Here is a 23688-nt window from a genome sequence, read left to right as displayed (position 1 = left end):
TAATTGTGAAGATTTGTGTGTTTGTCTGAAAAGAAATAAATTACAATTTATTTTGCCCTCCTTGTTGTGCTCAATCCAGAATCCCGGTATTAATGTGTTGATGAGACCTGGTCTACCGTGACAACGTCATGTTGCCATGGGCACGCAGCAGGGGAGGAGAGCAGGCAGGGGGTGGCAGGGGAAAACTTTGCTCACCCCTGCCTTAATACATCTGAGGATCAAAACTATTAGCATCTGCAATTCAATATTCAACCTACAGTATAATATAACATAAAATATATACATGCGTGAGGTCTATTGTCTGCAACACTTTCATTCTTTCAATTAAACAATTAATTGTAACTGGGTAATAGTAATATGTAGCCATGTATTTCAAAATATTTTTTGATAAATCACCAATAAGCTATGCTTATCTATCTATTGTGTGTTTGTGTATATAAAAGAAAGAAAAAGATACGCTTGCTCCATAGCCAAACCCGGTGAAAGTAGAATTTAATCAAATAATAAAAGTCACAAGGACATCCACTCACAAGGGGAGGGAGTAAATGTGCATGTAAGAGTAATAACTCTAAATCACAGAACGCACAGCTCACGGAGTAGACAGGGTTCGATAAGGTAAGTCCAGATGCAAGATCAGGCTTCAGATGACAACGGATAGATCTTTCTGGCAAATAAATGCAGTGGCAAACGCAGTGCGATTGGTGTCTCCAAAATCAGCTAAGTCTTTCATCATAATACAATCCTCTTCTCCAGTCTTGTCGGATGCCGATAGCGTCACTATTCTTAGCCCTATGCATTTCATCACTTACACGTGACTTCTGTCCTCTGCACTGCGAACGAACAAGAAAAAGCTTCTGAATGGGACCACCTGCAGGCTGAATCCTTTGGTACTGACATTAAGGCTTGATATGTATGTATGCACATATATATATACATATAAGCCTTAATGTCAGTACCAAAGGATTCAGCCTACAGGTGTTCCCATTCAGAAGCTTTTTCTTGTACGTTCGCAGTGCAGAGGACAGAAGTCACGTGTAAGTGATGAAATGCATAGGGCTAAGAACAGTGACGCTACCGGCATCCGATATATATATATATATATATATATATATATATATATATATATATATATATATATATATATATATATATATATATATATATATATATATATATATACGGATCACATAGAGTTAAGGGTAAGGTTCATAGACGATATACTGTTATTATGGAAGGCACCACAACAACTACTACATGAATTTATTGAGATTTTGAACGACAACACAAACAATCTGAGACTTACCTGTGAACTCAGTAAAGAAAGCATAAACTTCCTAGATCTTACCATCTTCAAAGATATGGGAGGCAAGTTAGAAACAACTATCTTTAGGAAAAGTACGGCAAATAATAATTTACTGAGGGCGGATAGCCATCATCCTCAGCATATCATCAGAGCTATCCCACAGGACAGATTTTACGCCTCAGAAGAAATTGTTCAAAATTAAATAAGTTTAAGTCCCAAGCAGCAGAGGTGACTAACAGGTTTTTGGACCGTGGACACCCTAAAACGAATATCAGGAAAGCACATAAAAAGGCAGCCACAGCAGAACGTGCACAATTACTGACAACAAATAAATCATCGGTAGGAACTGATAGTGATATCAACACTAAGGTTTATCGGCACGTTTAGTGACCAGAAGGGTGCAATTAATAATATCTTTTGCCAACACTGGCACATACTGATGAATGATCAAGATCTAAATAAAGTCCCAAAACCTGTTCCTAAGATGACCTGCAGGAGAAGTCGGAATCTTAAGGATATTTTAGTACAGAGCCACTTTCAGCAAATATCTATTAGAATATGGCTATGCACTAAACCAGTAGGATCACATTCATGCGGCAGGTGTAAAGCCAGTAAACAGGTACCTACAACCAAGGAATTTTTTGACACCAATGAACAAAATAAATATACTATTAAGGATTTTATAAATTGTAATACCACAGGGGGTTATATATCTTAGCATCTGCTCCAGTGGTAAATTATATGTGGGCAAGACCAACAGAGCATTTAAGATTCGGATTCTAGAACATCTTGGCTCAATCCGTGATAGTACAGACACACCAGTTTCACGACACGTGTTGGCAGAACACAACGGTGTCTGTGATGCACTCAAGTTCATTGGTATTGAACATGTACCCTAGGGCACAAGAAAAGGTCACTGGGACAGAGAGTGTAAATTGATCTACACACTGAAGACACTCAGTCCCGTTGGTCTGAATGAAGGATTTATATATTCTCCATTTCTGTAGGTTACTGAATATACATCTGTGGGCTCATACTAATATATATTTTTTTTCATGGAGGGGATCCAGGTATATAGCAATCAATTTAAAATTTAGATGTTCGTTTTGACCTAACAAGGGTGGACAGAATAGGTTAGTACACTCCTACAGGCTATACTGTACTAACTGTGATGGGATCACTGAGATAGATTCAATACATGAAGACCCAAATGGAGAATATAGGTTAAGACTCAACTCTACATGAAACAATAAAGCAGAAAAGCATAAAGGAAACAAGTTGTTTGGCTCTATTTGTGCTTACTGATATGGTTCTGCTGTATGTATTAAACATCCCATTGATTCCCTAATATATGGTTATATAGATATATAACTATTAGGATGGTCACAAGTCAGTAACAAGAATACATGGTTCTTAATGATTTTTTTGGCATACTATGTAATCATTGATGCCTATCTATATTGACATGGATCTGCAGTCTGTAACAAGCATTCTATGGAATACTCACTACATAGAAAATAGATATGTCAACTGTTCAATATGACTGCACTGGAGTCCATTCAGACAATTGATGACTATAACTTTAAGTATAAGTTGTCTCCTCTGTCAACAAGACAATAAGAATTAGTTGGGTGTTCGCTACACCAAGGCACCCCTCCATTTACGTGCTAAATAACGATAGGTTGGATACTGTAGTCATGCCCCCTCATTGCGGCATAAATGATGCTTACAGATGAAATACTGAACTTCTCCTTCCCTTGAGAAAGCACATACCCACCGCGCGAAGCGTACGTCGGGTCGTGACATCACTGTGCTGGCGTCCTGGAGGAAGTAAGGTGGATCGACTTCTGGATGCACTGGTTGAATAGCGATTCAAGTAAATGTATCTCTACTGGGCTAATTTGTAGCAATGAGGTTCATAGATCATAGCTACAATTGCTAGTATATCCAATATTGCTCTTGATGTATGAGCTATGTATGGTTATATGTCTGACTACCTAACACAGCAAGTACTATGATCTGATTGGGTCTATATTATGTGGCTATTAGCTTGCTTGATACATATGCTCAGCACACACTGTTTATATTGGAATAGTAAGATATGATATATGCTGTTTAATAGGGCATTCTGATACATACTTACTATTCAGCCCTTGTTGTTTACTTCAATAACTATCGCTGTGCATAGACAGAGTTATCATTCAGCTAAGAACCAATTGGGTTATTGTGTGGATATAGGCTCATGTATTAGTTGGGTCCAGCATACACATTTAAGTGTGGGTTGCATAATAGGACAATCTGACACGTGCTGATTCTACTGCCCACCACAAACAACTGTGTTGTGTGTTATCGCTATACATAGGTTTAATAGCCATATAACATGGTTCTATCCATTTATTCTGTATTAGGACTCTATTGAGCCATTAAACATCCAGCCGATCTTGGATTAACTATGTATTACATACCATTGTGGTTGAGTAATTATAATACATATTTCATAATGATTACCCACCTACTTTTGTAGCTACAGTATGTACCAGTCTGTACTATCGAATATCTGAATAGGTGAGCGGTGAGGTCTAATTGTTTGGTTTTATTTTATGCATGTTTTTATTTTTTGCAGGTTCCCAATTGCATGGCACAGTGGCAGCTCATGCCCACTGGGCATGGGTGTGCTGCCATGCAATTCAATGTTTTTTTCGCCTTTTTATTTTCTGTTATTGCAATGTGGTTTTTTTAATGCATGTTTTGATTTTTTTGCAGGTTGCCCATTGCATGGCACAGTAGCATCTCCTGCCCACAGGGCATGTGTGTGCCACCATGCCATTCAATGTTTTTTTGGACTTTTTATTTTCTGTAATTGCAATGTGGTTTTTTTGATGCATGTTATTATTTTTTGATAGGCAGGATGCATGGGAGTGCCAGCAGGCCAGTCAATGTTTTGGTGTGGCATTTTAAGATGAAAATGTTATGTTTTTTTATTAGAGGCTTCAGACGTGGCACATTACTTGGCACACTTCCTGGTTGCCTCCCATTGGTGAGAGGTCGCATAAATATGCTCTCAGATATCTCAGTAATTGCAAAGCATAACTCCAGTTTGTGTGACGCTGAAACTCATCACTCTGTGCCTGTCTGCCCTCCTTGTTGCCTGACCCTGCCTGAACGCTTCTCATGACTTCTCCAATGCTGACCCTGGATTGGACGACTACGCTGCCTTCTCCTATACTGACCTTGGCTCTGGAATACGACTTCGCTGCTCTCTCCTATACTGACCCTGGCTTTGGCATAACGACTACTCTACCTTCTCAAAAACTGACTCTGGCTAAGTACCCGACGATCCGCTCCTCTACATCCCTGGACCTGGCAAGTATCATGTTAACCTTACCATCTATAATCCTGATCCGGCCTGCACGACTATCCTACACTCAAGATGTGCCCTTGCGGTTTTGGTTGGCGTTATATATAATTCCCTACCTCAGCCCCGCGGTCGCACCTAGTTTGTGGTCGAGCTACGTTAAAGCAGGATACTAAAAGCACAAAAATAGCAAGAAATCACTATAATCATCCGTCACACACATAAAATAAATGTTTTTCAAACCCAATGGCATTACCATCTCTTGGTGGCTTTATAAAACATGTATCACTATGTGCACCAGATGAAGGGGCACTGCCCCCGAAATGCTGTGCTATTTTTGTGCTATTGACAGTCTCAGTGTATTAAAGACACCTTGTTTGGCAAACATTTATTTGATATGTGCGACAAGGATTATATATCGATCATTCTTAAATATGTATATGATTGATGAATGCAATTAAATGCAAATTGAAATATTACATGTTAATTTGAAAAAAAAAGACAATTAACAAAGCCTTGGAGTAGAAAAGTATAACAAATTTAATATTTGGTCAAGTAGCACAACATATAGTGACCAAACACAGCAAAATAGCACAATAAAAAAAAAAAATACACAATGCACAACAATTAAATACAATGACAGATCCCACCCCCACGAGGGTACTGGACTGACACTCGCTTCTATGAAGCTACAGTACACAGGCAAAGCCAAATAGTATAAAAACACACTCAATAGCAATGTTCAGCTAAAGCAAAATGATAAAAAATAACAACAAAGAAGGGGACAGGTACTAACCACAAGCAGCAGAGCGGGTAGCCATGGCTGGTGCTGATATAGTGTCCGGACTGCACTAGCACTCGGCAGATCTCTCCTCCGATTGTGCTTCCTGATTCTGCTGTCCCAGCCAATGGGTGAGCGCGTTGAGCAGCCTCTCGAGACTCTACGCATTTGCTTCGTCAGGAGGTCGCGTTTGAGGCTGCTCACGTGCATAATAAAGTTAGTCACTGGCAGTCAATGGAATCAGGTCAATGATAATAGATTAACTATATATTTTTAAACTTTGTCATTTAACTTTCCAACAACTTTTTGTATTTTTGTATTTTTTTTTTAGTTAGGAGGGCTGTATTTTCTGTTTTTGTTTGTGTTTTGCTATTCTGTAAAAAAAATGTTAACAAAAAGATTAGAGAACTGAGGAGGGTAGACTTAGTAACAGCAACACTACAGAATAGCAAAGACAGCTCAAACCATGTCAGAGGAAGAGGTCCTGTAGGAAGCAGCAGAAGTAAATAGAATGAGGATTTGCTTGTTGGATATGAAAAAAGTAGTAAGGGACTGTGTAATATCCGACGCTATCATTAAAAATAAATGACCGTGCACCACAACACAACCCCAAACGTAAAAAATGGCCAAGATGCAACCAGTGTCAGTAGCTAGTACACATCTTTGTCATGATGACTGTCAAATAATTCCTTGTTCTGTACATTGACGGACCCGTCAGTAAAAGATAAGGCATACAGAACACCTACAAGCTCAAATTGAACCCCCAAAATACCCACAACATATATATAAGCATATAAGTTTCACAGAGGAGTGCTACTGAGCATGGCAATATGTATTTAAAACCAGAGACATAACATAAAACACAGACAAAGCTCAGTGCACATCCAGAAAAACTTATATACGGTACAGTGCCTAAATATACATGTATAAATAACTAATAAATAAAATGGTCTTTTAGTTTAACATTTTGGCCAAATTGTTGTAAGGCCTTGAGCCAAACTTCACGGCAGACCACGTTTCAAGGGTCCCTACACTAATATAAATTCTTAATAACCTGTGCATTGCCACGAAGAATGATTTGTAATAAATCTGTCAATATAAGTTGCAAAAGTTCTAAGTCTGATTGAAGCTTTTATTAACCTGTACATTACCAGGAAAAGCACTCTGTAATAGATTTGTCACAATCACACTGCATGCAGGCAAGTTCCCCTGATAGTTGGAGATGCCATGGAGTGAGCTTTTAACCATTTAAATGTGGGAGGGAGTGAGCTTCAATTGGATAGGAGGTTGCCACCCTCCAAAACAGCCAAGACTAGCTGCACAAGAATTATAAAACATACAGAACACCTACAAGCTCAAATTGAACCCCCAAAATACCCACAACATATATATAAGCATATAAGTTTCACAGAGGAGTGCTATTGAGCATGGCAATATGTATTTAAAACCAGAGACATAACATAAAGCACAGACAAAGCTCAGTGCACATCCAGAAAAACTTATATACGGTACAGTGCCTAAATATACATGTATAAATAACTAATAAATAAAATGGTCTTTTAGTTTAACATTTTGGCCAAATTGTTGTAAGCCCTTGAGCCAAACATATGTTGTGGGTATTTTGGGGGTTCAATTTGAGCTTGTAGGTGTTCTGTATGTTTTATAATTCTTGTGCAGCTAGTCTTGGCTGTTTTGGAGGGTGGCAACCTCCTATCCAATTGAAGCTCACTCCCTCCCCCATTTAAATGGTTAAAAGCTCACTCCATGGCATCTCCAACTATCAGGGGAACTTGCCTGCATGCAGTGTGATTGTGACAAATCTATTACAGAGTACTTTTCCTGGTAATGTACAGGTTAATAAAAGCTTCAATCAGACTTAGAACTTTTGCAACTTATATTGACAGATTTATTACAAATCCTTCTTCCTGGCAATGCACAGGTTATTAAGAATTTATATTAGTGTAGGGACCCTTCAAACGTGGTCTGCCGTGAAATTTGGCTCAAGGGCTTACAACAATTTGGCCAAAATGTTAAACTAAAAGACCATTTTATTTATTAGTTATTTATACATGTATATTTAGGCACTGTACCGTATATAAGTTTTTCTGGATGTGCACTGAGCTTTGTCTGTGTTTTATGTTATGTCTCTGGTTTTAAGTAAAAGATAAGGTCAAGGAGTGAGAGTAAGAAAAAGTAGCCCATAGTGATTATATTGGGAGAGAGCCAATTGATTTCAAGGTGTGGATAGAGAGGTTAAAAGAACTAAATCGTCGCAAAATGAATGAGGCACAACTACTGTAACAGGATCATCGGCGCAAACTGTCTGACCACAGCCACTCAAAATAGTGGAATTGCAAGGGGTGGTGAAGCCTCAAATGCTCTCCGATGGTCCATGTCTGCATCATTTAAATTACTCCACCTCTACTAACAACATTACACTCGTACTCTCACAGAATTCCAAGCAAAGGGATCCAATGCACATTCTGATGCACCGGACCCTTTCCTACTCTGAAGACTATTAGGTCCCGCTCTCACTCCCTCGCCCCATTGTCTCTGAGGTGGTGGTGAATTTAGGGTAGAAGGAGGTGGTTACACAAGTGGGGAGATGGATGGAGAAGCAACAGAGACACGTCTCACAGAAGGGTGGACAATAAAGCCTGCCTAGGCCTGTGTGCCGTTGAGGAGAAGTAGTGGGTGGCTGCCTCCTTCTGGGGTGGTGGCACTTTTACAATGACCGGGAGCAGGATCATCATGTCTGAAGACGTGAGGTTCACTGATGTTGCCTCACTCAGAGGTCAAATTGATTAATCTGCATACAGCATACAGAATGTTGCTGCAGAGCAGTCATCCCAAGGCCATACCCACTCCTGTCCAACGCACCCCTGCACCAAAAAGTATGCAATGTACCACTGCAGAGTAATTAATTCTCACACCAGGGAGGTGGTTCATCTGGGCAAATTACTGAGTCCATGTGATGCCTGCGAACTAGGGGAGGAGGCTGGAATACCACAAATGCCAACCTGGGGATTACCACCATGATATATTTGAGAGTCCACCTTCCTCCACCTCACCTTCTCCAAGATGCTCCTCGCTAAACTCATAAGTAAGGCCACCATCACCACCACCACCAATGTCACCCTCATACTCTCCAACCTCAACTGACGCATCCCCTGACCAAGGTGAATTTACAGCACTCATGACCTCCTCACTGCTGGAAGCACTCCCTTTTGTTACTGTACTCACTACTCCTGCCTGTTGTTCTTCCTCCTGAACACCACATCCCCATCTAGAGCAAAACGAGCAGCAGTAGATGTTCTGGATGTACCAGACTCAGGAAGTGCAGATGAAACTAGATCCAGGGACACCAATTAAAAAATCTATCATGACAGACCATGACAGGCAAGAAATGGGCCCTGCGTCAGCAACCCTGACACCGACCTGACCTGCATGCGCATGCAATGCATTCTGCTGCATTTCCTGCTCACATATCTGTGGAAATCACAGATTGGCTTGGGCATCAACCGTCTCTGTCATTACACAGACAGGTTAATACACAGAGGAAATAGGTGTCCCTGATAGAAACTCACCCTCCAACAAACAAGCAATAGTCTCCAAATAGTCAGTACTATCGGCTTCCTCATGCGACAGAGCTACTTCCAAAGGATGAGGTTGAAGAAGGGTGGAATTATTACTTCCCCCAAATCAGATACAATTCTTCTTCTAACACAGGCTAAACATCAGTAGGAGTAGCAGGTTTCTAAGGCATACACACAAATACATGGGGTACAGTCACAATACTACTGCTGCTTCTGCTGCTGGTACCAGAAAAGGCAACTGGAAGATCTATTGCTGCTCTTGCTGTTTTGCCTACAGTATGTTACTAACTGAGCCTGTTGAAAAATCCCTCCCCAGTCTCACAGGAGGGGCATCAGCATAACCCCTCCTGCCCCTGCCACCACTCTCCATAACAAAAACAAAAATTAAACAACATATATATAGATTTCTCTCCCCTGTGCTGTCCAAGTCCCAGCCTGTCACCTTCTGTGCAAATTAATTTAATATTAAAATTTGTGGGCACATTTTATGATATCTGCATGAACTGTTTGACCAATCCAAGCCAGTATAAAGTCCTGAGATCATGCAGGAACACACGCTTAATATGGCCCCAAACTGCACCTCAATGTGTGCCGACAACATGGGTGTTACAGCTGACACTTACTGCTGCAGTTTCCAAAGTCTCACCCCACAATGCCTTGCCACTGTGGATGGAAAGCATTGTGGGGACTGACTTTGGAAGGTCATGCTGTAATTGACTGCTATAACATCCAGACTATGGTGTATTTTGGGGCTTTACGAAGTGTGCAGCCCCCCCTCCCCCCCCCCACCGTCTCAGGAACTAATTATACTGCCTGGTATCCGCCATTACATTTTGGGGGCAGTGAACCCCTTGGAGACCCCTTGCAAATCCCCTGTTAAGAATCACTGCACTATCTCAAGCTATGCCCACATGAAGGTAGTTAACCCATTACTGACCTAATGACTGACTATATATATATATATAACTAGCTGAGAGACCCGGCGTTGCCCGGGATGTAATGTTCCCGTTCCTCTCTCTCCTCCCCCCTCTCTCTGTTTGTCCCCCATTCACATCAATCCAGTCCCCCCCCTCCCTCCCTCCTTTACAGCTTCATGTAGCGTGTGTGCGTCAGTCACTGTGTGTTTGCTCGCGCGTCAGTGAGTCTGAGGCAGAAACACAAACACACACAGACTGACTGACGCACACACAGTCAGTGTGTGCCTCAGTCAGTGTGTGCGTGCGTCAGTCAGGCTTTGTGTGCGCGTCAGTCAGTGTGTGCGTGCGGCAGTCAGTCAGTGTGTGCGCGCGGGGCGTCAAAGGCAGGGGGGGGCATCAAAGGCAGGGGGGGGGCGTCAAAGGGAGGGGGGGGGCATCAAAGGGAGAGGGGGGGGCGTCAAAGGGAGAGGGGGGGGCGTCAAAGGGAGGGGGGGGGGCGTCAAAGGGAGGGGGGGGGGCGTCAAAGGGAGGGGGGGGGGCGTCAAAGGGAGGGGGGGGGGCGTCAAAGGGAGGGGGGGGCGTCAAAGGGAGGGGGGGGGGCGTCAAAGGGAGGGGGGGGGGCGTCAAAGGGAGGGGGGGGGCGTCAAAGGGAGGGGGGGGCGTCAAAGGGAGGGGGGGGGCGTCAAAGGGAGGGGGGGGGCGTCAAAGGGAGGGGGGGGGGGCGTCAAAGGGAGGGGGGGGGGCGTCAAAGGGAGGGGGGGGCGCCTCAAAGGCATGGATTCCTCCCCCTGCATTTCCTGCAGTGGACAGGAGGGGGGAGGCAGTGGACAGGAGGGGGGGGGGCAGTGGACAGGAGGGGGGGGGGCAGTGGACAGGAGGGGGGGGGCAGTGGACAGGAGGGGGGGGGGCAGTGGACAGGAGGGGGGGGGCAGTGGACAGGAGGGGGGGGGCAGTGGACAGGAGGGGGGGGGCAGTGGACAGGAGGGGGGGGGGGCAGTGGACAGGAGGGGGGGGCAGTGGACAGGAGGGGGGGGGCAGTGGACAGGAGGGGGGGGCAGTGGACAGGAGGGGGGGCAGTGGACAGGAGGGGGGGGGCAGTGGACAGGAGGGGGGGGGGCAGTGGATAGGAGGGGGGGGGCAGTGGACAGTGAGACACACACACACACACACACACACACACACACACACACACGCACGCACACACACACACACACACACACACACCTCAGTTGATGCGCCCTTTCTCAGTTCCGTTTGGCGCCGGAGGTGGGGAGCGACACCTACCTGTACTTCCGGGCACCGCCACCGTCTGACTCGGCGCCGCGAGGGAGGAAGGGGGTCCGCCATCTTACGCGCCGCGTGGCAGCTGCGGGAAGCTAGGTGATTTGGAGCGGGGAGGGGTGATTTGGAGCGGGGAGAGGTGATTTGGAGCGGGGAGAGGTGATTTGGAGCGGGGAGAGGTGATGCCGCTGGGGAGGGGGAAGAGGTGATGCCGCTGGGGAGGGGGAAGAGGTGATGCCGCTGGGGAGGGGGAAGAGGTGATGCCGCTGGGGAGGGGGAAGAGGTGATGCCGCTGGGGAGGGGGAAGAGGTGATGCCGCTGGGGAGGGGGAAGAGGTGATGCCGCTGGGGAGGGGGAAGAGGTGATGCCGCTGGGGAGGGGGAAAAGGTGATTTGGAGAGGGGAGAGTGTGTGAGTGTGTGAGTGTGTGAGTGTGTGAGTGTGTGAGTGTGTGAGTGTGTGAGTGTGTGAGTGTGTGTGTGTGTGTGTGTGTGTGTGTTTTATTTATTTTTTTGGACCTTTGGCCCGTCACTCCGCCTCAGGCCAATGAGAGGTGTGGGGGGTGGGCCAAGGGGGTGGTGTGAGTGTGTGAGGCCAATGAGAGGTGTGCGGGGGCGGGCGGGCCAAGGGACCAATGAGATTGCCGCTAGGGACACCGGACATCCAGCAGGCAGGCATGCATGCAGGCATGCAGGCAGGCAGGCAAACATACAGTGCTTTCACTAATATAGTATAAGATATATATATTTATATATATATTTATATATACACACACATATAGACAGATATAGATATAAATATATATTTATATAACAGACAAATAACTTGAACATGTTAAGTATCCTCTGTAAAACGAAACAAAAAAATAGCTATCAGTAATATGATAACCTGGATCTGTAGACACTGCAAGGGACCGTCAAACTTAGACCAAGCATACTTTATATCTGCAGGCTCGCCGGCCTCTTACTTTTTTTGTAAGAAAAAGAACAAACGAATGGCCCTGTTAAAATGCTGTAAGCTGAGTCTTGGTGTAAGGAAAATGTACTCCTTTTAATGGTCTCATTACAACAGCAGTTATTTGCTTAAAAGGGTTTTACAGCATTATTGAATATTAAGCAATTTTGTATACAGATAGACAAGCTATCTCACCCATGAAGGGCAGCACATTATTTTTATTTTTTTTACCATGGCTCAACCGTGTAAGCTTTATAATCACAAAACTGAGGTCTGCTTCTCCACAGAAACAGACTCACAATCAATCAACCTGATGATGTTGAGAGCTTCGACCTATTCCAGAAAGATTTATGTTTATTCCTAGCTGAATAATTTAGATATTTGCCACATATACAAGTGTCACGAGGAGGGAAGAAATATGTTTTATTTCACTGCAACCAATATGGATTGTGAGCATGGTATTCACAATGTCAGATATAATGTACTTCCTTTCATCGTTTGTTATTCATAGGAATTTGTTTTATTCTAACAAGGACCACTGAGCTGAAGACTCCAGTGCATTCAATATCTCTTAATTAAAAGGCAGAATCACGCAGTACAACCATTTTTTTAATTTAAACCTCAGTTTGTTTAAATCGCATTGTCAAAATCTTTTTAAATGTGCAATATGCAACTCGTCACTTTTTTTCCAATGCAAACCTTTTCAATCTGCTGAAAATGATTTGCATAGAAGCATGTTGAACTTCTCGATGGCTGGAGAGGCTAAAATAATAATTTGAGGAAGTGAGACAAAAAAGTATCCCCTTTGGTTGTGGCACAGTTAATACCTAAATTAAAACTCGATTTTATTAGCGTAAATTAAAATAAAGTGTAAGGGATTATGGACAAACAAAACAAACACGTGAACATATAATAATAATTCAGAGTGTGATTGACAAGGGTAACTGTTAATTAATTAAACACTTGGAAGATAATATAATAAAAATCTACCCACAAAAATATTGTTGTGTGTGTTTTGTATTACAGTTGTCCTAAAAAGGAAAATGAACTCCCTAAATTGCTAGAGACCCTAGTGTTAGTGGGTTCTCATAAACATTACACCTCTCACAGAAAAACTAAATAACACAGCTGAATGCCAGGAATTGGCCAAAATTGAAGTTGCTCTGCAAAATGTTTGATAAGTGACCAACTGATAGAGTGTTGTTTCAAAAGGTCTATGAAGCACAGCCTAAACTCTTTGGGTGGGTGGGTATAGTCACCCCTCCACCACTAAGCATGTGATGATTCAATGCTTAGTTAGATAATGCTGGGAACTCGTTGAACGTCTTGTATTCTCTCGCTTGCTCCTCTTTCTCAACACCTATTCTCTCCTAGACCCTCTACAATCTGGCTTCCGCACTGCTCACTCCACGGAAACAGCCCTCACTAAAATAACTGATGACCTCCATGCTGCCAAAGACAGAGGTCATTACACTCTGCTCATATTACTCGACCTCCAGCAGCATTTGACACCATGGACCACCCTCTTCTCCTTCACATTCTCCATACTCTTGGTATTCGGAACAAAGCTCTATCCTGGATCTCATCCTACCTCTCCCATCGTACTTTTAGTGTCTCTTCTGCTAACACCTCCTCCTCCTCCTCTATCGATCTCACAGGTTCTCACAGTGTGATCATAGGCACTTAACTCAAAGGCTGCCAGTGGATAGAAAGACTTAACTCAAAGGCTGCTGATTGCATGAAATGCATGTTAAAGCCTAAGTCATAAGCAAGCACTCCACTATCCGGATAAATACTAAGGATAAAATCCTACACAGGCAGCTCGTGAGTAAGCTGATCAACGGGAGTCGGTGGGGGCAAGTAATGGTAAGTTAAATAAAGAAATGTATTTAATGTAACTGTGTTTTTTTGTGCTTTTTCATGTGTTTATTTTTTTTAATGCATATCATTTCTTGCCACTGTATGTATGTATGTATGTATGTCTAGAGAGATATATACATACAGGGTAAGAAATGATAGTGTTGTAAAAGCTTGATTTACTGTATTGTAAATGATTGTGGCTATGCTGCTATGCATAGATGTGTGCTAAATGTATTTTATTATTAGAGAGATGTAATTTTTGGGCTTCTATGCTGTACTGTACGTAATGGAAAGGCTTGCTTTAGTATATTGTAATTTTTGGTGTCCTTTTTTGTATGATGCTAACTTGTTCTCTGTAACGATAGCTATAGTTAATTGTGTAATTGGTATGGATGGTAATTTAATTGTTTAGGGATGTAATTCATGCCTGTTAATTCATTGATGGTGACTTTATTGGATGACATAGTATACTTCTTGTGATGTCATGCTATTTTAGTTGGATTATTGTATTGTTAACATTGATTTGCAGCGTGTACATGTAGCTTACATGTTATGCTACATGTATACACTGTAAATGCAATGTTTTAAGTGGCATTTGAGGCTTTAGATTGAATGATTACATGAGATTTGTGTAGGAAATTGCTTTTTAATTCATTGAGGATGTTATGCATAAGTGGTGTTGCCATTGCAGGATGGCTTCACCCCTTAATTACCTTTGAGGTTAGTACCCGATAAGGTGATTAAAGGGTTCATTGGTATGTTAATGTCATTGATATGTATTGGCTATTTATTATTTTGGCAACGGACCCCAAGGATGATGCTGGCGACGGGGCCTTCTTATTGATGAGGTTAGTAGAATTTTCTTTATTTTACTACGGTATTTAATGTGTTTAATAATGGCCAAATAATGTATTATTCCTATGTGGATAATAGTTATTTGGCACATTATTGTACTGTATGTGCTGGGGGGATAGGGGTTTTTGGCCCCAAGGGTATGTGGTAGGCCTCCCTTGTGGGTAGTGGGTGAGGGTGGTTAGGCATCAGTGGCTGGGGGGGTTAGTGGGGGAGGGTATGTGGGTGATGGTGGGTTAACCCCTTAATAACTGTAGCGGTTAATAACCGCTATGGTGATTACGGGGTTAGGTGACATTACATTGGATGTTTTTATTCTTGTGTCTGTTTTGCAGAAGCGGATGGGGCATGGGCAGGATGAAGATGAGGATGGCCTTCATCGTGGCAGCCGCACATGGGTGAGTGCTATATGTATTTAATGTCTTTATTGTTCTGTATGTATTTTAAATGGACAACTGCACTATTATCCATGTATGTTGTGTATTGCTGCTATATTTATTGGGGGCATTTGTCCCCAATAGAGATGCTATTATGCGTTAACCCCTTCATTGCCTTAGCGGCTGTCCGCTATGGTAATGAAGCAGCATTAATGTATTTTAATAATATTGTGCAGGAGCAGGGCCCCCCCTGAGCTGAACCGCATTGATTTGTGGCTCAAAGACCCCCTGCTTCCCGAGTTACAGGCCCCGGTTTGGGGCATCGGTTACAGTGTGGACGCCATGTTTATTGCGGGCACGTAGCGTATGGGACGCTATAAACATGGCGGCGACACTGCCCATCCGATCACACATACCGGGGCCTGTAACTCGGGAAGCAGGGGGTCCCTGGTCCACAAAGTGATGCGGTTCAGCTCGGGGGACCCCCTGCTCACAGTACAGTATTATTAAATAAATATTAATGCTGCTTCGCTACCATAGCAGATACCCTGTACGGTAAGGAACGAGTCTTTATTGATATGTGTGTTTTATTCATAGTGTAGATGTGCAGAGGGTCTCCGGAGCTGAAGCGCTTTGGTTTCAGGTCCGGGGACCCCCTGCTTCCCGAGATACAGGCCCCTTTATGGGGTGCCGGTATCCCTCTGCTTTGTTTACATTCCGCGGTCACGTGATCGGGAGCTTTAAATGCAGAGGGATACCGGCACCTCATAAAGGGGTCTGTATCTCGGGAAGCAGGGGGTCCCCGGACCTGAAACAATGCGGTTCAGCTCCGGAGACCCCCTGCACATGTACACTATGAATAAAAATGGTTTTAACAATAATTTTTATTGTGCTGATGTTTGCGCCGAGAGAGCAGCGGATCTCTCTCTGCTGCAAACACAACTCGGCAGGGGACGGCTTCTTGGCAGTTTCTCACCAAGCAGCCGTCCCGCCACCGGTTACACGCCATTTCATCAAATGGTGGTGGCGCATTAATTCTCCAGGGATTCCCCCTTACAGCATACAGCCAGTTTAACACGCCAAAAACATGGCTAATTGCTAAACTGATTAATGTATTTTTCAGCTGCTTACTGCATGAGGCCCTTAGAATGTGAAGTTCCGCCGAGCGCGATTCACTAAGCCGCTCAAACAGGCACTTTGCGCTCTAAAACGGGCTTTTCCTTGAAATTTTTTCAAAGTCCAACTTTGATCGTACGATCAGCTGTTTGCGCTGAATCCTGCCCTTCTTCGGGATTCCCCAAGCAACACAAACTGATCGTACGTGAAAGTTGCGCTGAATAAAGCTAAAGGCTGGTGATAAAAAAGCAGGACTTAGAAAAAATTCTTTGTTTACCTTTTTGCATGCGCAAAACCCATACAACAGGCCACCGGGTGACCCCGGCTGACCCCGCGGGGATCCAGGGGTCCCCGGCTCACCAAGCGGGGGTCCCCGCGGGAGTCCGGTGGTCCCCACAGAAGTCCCGGGGTACCAATGTTGCGCCTCCAAAAATAATAAACAATATTTATAAATAAATACACCCCCCTAACACATACAATACAGTAATGTGCAAAATTACTATTATCCACATTTGGATAATAATGCATTTGCCCATTTTAAATACATATAACATTCAATAAATACAGTCAAAACATAATACACTTACCTTTTACAGGCATCCACGATGAAGGCCGTCTTCATCCTCATCTTCATCCTGCCCATGCCCCCTCCGATGCTGCTAAACATGCACAACAATCACAATAGCCAATGTAATGTACCCTAACCCCTTAATCACCGTAGCGGTTATTAACCGCGACAGGCATTAAGGGGTTAACCCACCCTCACCCACCATTCGGGAGGCCTAGATACCCTCCCACACTAACCCCCCACCCCATGAGGCCTATCCACCCTCACCCACTACCCACAAAGGAGGCCTACCCACATACCCTTGGGGCCAATACACCTCCCCCCAACACATACAGTACAATAATGTGCTAAATAACTATTATCCAGATATGGATAATAGATTATTTGCCCATTATTAAACACATAAAACATGCATAAATCAAAACATTCATTTTTAATCTTAAAAACACCACATTGCATGTTACAATAAATCCAGCATCGATTGTAAATATAAAGCAACAAACCACCAGCTACACAAATGTATATGAAATGTCCCACAATTGCATTGAGTGTCTACATGATGCAATTAATCTGTGCATCATGTAACACAATGCTAAATATATGTCACAATAAAATACACTATGAACAATGTCCCCTAAGCACAAATGCCATCATGAAAATGAAATACAAAATAAGAAACATCAATACAAATACCATCAATCAATTAATCCATTTCCTAAACCAATTACAATACAATACAAATCAATTATACAATTCCCTATTCAATTCCTAAAGCCAAACCATTGCCAAAAGAATTATCATTTAAAGTTACCACCATTATTCAATCTAAGTACCATAAAGAAGCCATTACAAATAACCTGTAATTAAATACAAATGACATTCTTCACAACAATGTAAAAAAAAAGCGGAAAAATATATTAGCCATACATGGAAATAACATAAACATTTGCTAAACAATCAATTATTATCCCTGTATGTCTATCCATATAGATATACATAACATACAGGGGCAATAATAGAGCATTAAAAAACAATGCATTTACATACGAAAATCACATACAATACACCCATTCAGTGTCCGTGAATGTATTATATACATATATACATTCACGGCCATAAAATTCTACTGAAAAAAGAAAAGACAAGAATCCAAAATCAAAAACACCTGTAAAATTAACACAAAAAACATGTTTATTTTGTTGACTTACCATTAGATGCCCACTCACAGAAATCCATGCAACACGGAACCACTGGAACCAATGCACAGGTAACCATTAAAGAATAAACCCTTACAATCCACGTGTGTGTCTTCTTTCTTCTATTTGTAATCGTTCCCATGTGTCTTGGGGTCTTCTTTTCTTCTTTGGGGTCTTCTCCGTCATTTTCCGTCTTCTTCCGTGTTCTTCCGCCACACACTTCTTTTCTTCTTAGGAGGGGAGGTCATTCCTCCTCTGCGACTGGCTTCAAAATGAGGCGACATAGCCTTTTATAGGCCTATGACGTCACATTTTGGTCAAATATTTGCCACGGTCCTGATTGGGCCGTGAAAAACATATTATTTGGTCGAAAAATAACAATTAAAATGACGTCATTTAAAGGAAATGAAAGCACAGCCAATGAGAATGTCTGTGCTTCAATTGCCTTTAAGATGACGTCATGAAAAGACAGATGTCTGGCGACACATGATACGGTACCCAATCAGAGCGTGGGAACTCCATCCCAACTCTGATTGGCTCTAGTAGACCATGTGACAGAGGCTTTGGGGAGAACGGATGTGACGTGATGTAAGCCTGTCACATGTTACTAGAGCCAATCAGAGTTGGGATGGAGTTCCCACGCTCTGATTGGCTACCGTACCATGTCGGACATCTTTCTTTTCATGACGTCATCTTAAAGACAATTGAAGCACAGACATTCTGATTGGCTGTGCTTTCATTGCATTTAAATGACGTCATTTTAATTGTTATTTGTCGGCCAAATCACATGTTTTTCACGGCCCAATCAGGACCGTGGGAAACATTTGACCAAAATGTGACGTCATAGGCCTATAAAAGCCTATGTCGGCTCATTTTGAAGCCAGACGCCCATGAGGAAGGACCTCCGGAATAAGAAAGAACACCTCCGGAAGAAGAAAGAACACCCGGGCGTGGCCCAGGGCGTGGCCGAAGAAGAGACCGGAAGAGACTGGAAGAAGATACAAGAAAAAAGTATACAGATGAAGATGGATTACAAATAGAAGACCCCTGGATTGTTTTGGAATTTGATTTTAATGATTATGATGTTATGGTTTATTATTTTATGGGTTCCTGTGCGTGGATTGGTTCGAGAGTAACCTGTTCAACGGGAGTCGGTGAGTGGGTCAAGTTATGGTAAGTGAACAAACAAAAGGTATTTTATTTAACTTGTTCATGTTTTTTTTTTTTTTACATGTGTATTTATTTTGGGGTGGAAAATTTCTTGCCACTGTATGTATGTATGTCTAGATCGATATATACATACAGGGTAAAAATTGGTTTGATAGGAAATGCTTGGATTGCTGTGTTGAAAAGGCTTTCGGATATGCTGCTATGCATAAATGTGTGTGTAATGTATTTTATAATTAGATAGATGTCATTGTTGGTCTTGTATGGTGTACTTTAGGTCAGGGTGAGGCTTGCTTTTGTATATTGTATATTTTTGGGTACTTATATTTTGTCTGATGGTAACTTGTTCGGTTTAACAATAGAAATAGTTAATTATTTAATTGTTATGGATGGAATGTAAATTGTTTAGTGATTTGATGAATGAATGCTAATTGATTTATGGTGACTTGATTGGTTTAAATATTATACATGTTTGGATGGATTGGTATTTTGTTTGGAATATGTTATTGTTAACATTCATTGGCACAGTGTACATGCTGGATTTATTGTAACATGCAATGTGGTGATTTTAAGATTAAAAATGAATGTTTTCATTAATGCATGTTTAATGTGTTTAATAATGGGCAAATAATCTATTATCCATATCTGGATAATAGTTATTTAGCACATTATTGTACTGTATGTGTTGGGGGGGGGATGTATGTATTGAATGTATAGGTCAGGTTTATTTATTTTACATTCAGGGTTGGTTCCTTGGTTCTGCGTGAGACCTCTGGAGACCACATGCGGTCTCCTCGGGTATCTCACGGGTATCAGGCTGGTGGTTCCATGGGTGACACCTGCGTGGATGAAGCGGTGGTCCCACATCTGTGGGGGCACAGCGGACCCGTAGTCTGCAGGGAAGAACCGGTGGTCCCACATCCGTGGGGGCATCGCGGACCCGTAGGTGCGGGGATGAAGCGGTGGTCCCACATCCGTGGGGGCACCGCGGACCCGTAGTGAGCACTCATGAGTTCCCCAGACCCCCGTGAGAACCACCCGAGGCCACGCAGACACCTGTGGGTCTGACCCGGGGCTCCCAGACATCCGCGGGCCTACCGTGGGGACACAATTGTGGCCCACGGTGACCAAGGAGACCACCTGGGGGCCATGGCGCTTGGCGGGACCCACCAACAGGCCTCCAGAACCTGTGTGAAACAAGTTGCTGGTACCCTGTAGGTCTGTCAGGTGACCCGCCAGCCCGCCGGGGACTCGCGTGGGGCTGGGGTAGGAACCCTGTATGTAAAAGAATAAATCATGTATTTATGGGGGGGCACAGGGGTTGAGTTATGTATTTATTAAATATCAAAAAAATGTGTGTGGTGCTCTCAAGACAATACTTAAGCCAATTGAATGGATAACAGGAAAACAACCCTTGAATGAATATATATATATAGTGTCTCTAGGAATGTAGCCCGGTAATGACAATCCCACAGACCAGGTAGTAAGGAAATGTCAATGACACCTGCAGGTGACCGGTAGATGAAACATCCTATGACAAACTGTATTGTAATAAGGGCAAAATGGAACGAACTCACTTGGGAATCTTCATCCACCATAAGCAGTAAGTCCAGTTGGGTTCCAGTGTCCAGGGTTGAATGTGCATCCGTATGCGGTAGTCAGAATGTAGAACAGGGAAGAAACACGAAGCACCAAGTCCAGCTGTAGAATAGCAATAACACCAACAGGGATACGTACCAAAAATAAGCTATTTATTGGGATCCAGGCAAAGTAACAAACACACCTACGCGTTTCGGACCTCTACAGTCCTTTATCAAGGTGAATACAACCATAAGTTATGGAGCGACATTTATACTCACTTAACAAGCATGTAGCCCAATCGCGGAGCATATCCGCATACGTCACGCGGGTCGCGTAGATGACCTCTGACCCGTGACGTATGGTCGCGTGGTTACGCTGCATAATGCGTGCCCTGGTAGTCGCGTCATGCGCGAAGGAGGTGGGAGAATCACTATACGCGCATAACCACATGCACCCGATGCTAGTGCCTCCCACTCCTTGAAAGAATAGCGCATGACGTCACTCCGTCACAGACATGTGACCAACAAGGTCAAAATGCTAAGCGTAGCTAGGCAACAGAGGCCAGTGCGTCCTGGAGCATATAATACAAAACGAACACATCTTTATTAACATAAACAAAAAGAATTATATAAAAGCACTCCTAATGAGGAAAAGCATAATAATGATAAAACCAATAAAGAAATAAAAAAATAAAAAATTTATTAAATAGAATGATGTTTATTGTGGGGCAGTGTATTGTTTTTATTGTGGGTACTGGGGGTGGGGGAGGGGGTATTTGCCCCAAGGGTATGTGGGTAGACCTCCCTTGTGGGTAGTGGGTGAGGGTGGTTAGGTCTCACGGGGTGGGGGGTTAGAGTGGGAGGGTATGTAGGCCTCCCTAATGGTGGGTGAGGGTGGGTTAACCCCTTACTGACTGTAGCAGTTAATAACCGTTATGGTTATAAAGCTGCTTTCATGTATTTGTATTACTAGTGTGCGGGAGCAGGGGGTCCCCTGAGCTGAACCGCATTGATTTCTGCCTCAGGGACCCCCTGCTTCCAGAGTTACAGGCCCCGGTTTGGGGCATCGGAGCCCAGTGGCGCCGCCATCTTTATAGAGCCCACGTCGTGTCTTGGACGCTATAAAGATGGCGGCGACACTGGCCTCCGATGCCTTATACCGGGGCCTGTAACTCGGGAAGCATGGGGTCTCTGAGGCAGAAATCAATGCGTTGAAGCTCAGGTGACCCCCTGATCTCGCACACTATTATTAAAATGTACATTATTGCAGGTTCATTACCATAGCAGATAGCCGCTAGGGTAAGGATTTATTGTTTATTGTTGTGTGTTTTTACAGTAGTGTAGATTCTAATTTAAGCTATTATTACAGTGACAGTCTCCATAAATGTGTATTCCTTAACACGACAGATTACAAATATTGTAGTAGAGTCATGTGAAAGTGTCATCAGCATGACAATGACAAAAATGTTGCAATAACACAAAATTTGTTAATCATTTTTATTGTAATGTTTACACATTTAAAAGATATAGAAAAATCAAACTTTTCTATATTATGTCACCTAACCTAATATCAGCGAAGATTATTTTATTTCTAAATAAATTTTCATGTGCACTTTCATTTGTGTCATAGCATCAGTGCCCATGTGCTGGTTTTGGACATGAAATAAAAGGTCGCAGTTGGTCGCTGTTTGGATACATCCATTCACATTATCTTCTGTCTGGAACGGAGATGTTCACATCTGTGAAAGAAGTAGATATGTAATATTAATTACAGCAATGTACAGCTTAAATGAAACATTAATGATTCATCTAAACACGTGTTTTTCTACTGTAACTGTATTACACGTGAATCATGACGTGATATTACAGTACACCTTTAAAAAAAATATTTTTAGGATAGAGATAGATCTATATAATGTATGTTGGTTTTGTAAGAAAAATACACGTAACATGCTACAAATGCATGTAGTACACAAAGTTCTGTTTGGTCACATGCTATCACTAAAAATGTTATATACAGAATGCTAAACAATAATAACTATTCTGCATAAGTTGAAAAGTTGGCGACTAAACTGCTGCCTTTAATGATATTTAAGTAAGTGTCAAAGCAGAATCAGACACAACATTATAATGTTGAGATATGCTAAATACACATTTGTAATCTATGTACTGCAATTATGCACATAACATACATTTAATTGTGCTAATGAATTATTTTTTCACATAGGGGGCGGACCCGTAGTGGCCTTACATTTAAGGGCTGCGCATGAATATCTGTGATTTCACCCGCCATTGCACAGCACTTTTTAACGTTTGTCACGTATATCGTTAAGTAAAGCTTACCTTGTTTTTGAAATGTGTTCTGGCATATCGTGATCTTCACACCGCAATCTGTTTCGAAAATCAGAAGGCAAAAAAGGTAAAAGAAACACATTAATGTATTTTTAAAAAAAAAGTTTTCCCGTATGGTACGCGCATGCGCCCTGAATGGAACGCATATGCGTGTCATTCGGGAATAAGCGATTCACAGATTTTAGAAAGGATTACACTTATAGTTACCTGCATTATATTGCAGTCAGACTCGGCCCAGGCATAGAAAGGGTGTTTGCGAGGTTGCCGCTGTAGTCAATCAATTCCTTGTTCCATGTGTTCAGCTGGGTAGGGTTGTAGCTGACTCCATACCAGTTGAAATGCTGGGGAATGTACTGAGGCGGATACAGATGGTAACTTTGTGCCATTTCAGCTTGTGGTGCAAACTCTGTATTATGCATGTTACAGTAATAACT

Source organism: Ascaphus truei, chromosome 5 (genome assembly GCF_040206685.1).
Source record: "Ascaphus truei isolate aAscTru1 chromosome 5, aAscTru1.hap1, whole genome shotgun sequence".
NCBI classification, from domain to species: Eukaryota; Metazoa; Chordata; class Amphibia; order Anura; family Ascaphidae; genus Ascaphus; species Ascaphus truei.
This window is presented reverse-complemented; position numbering follows the sequence as displayed.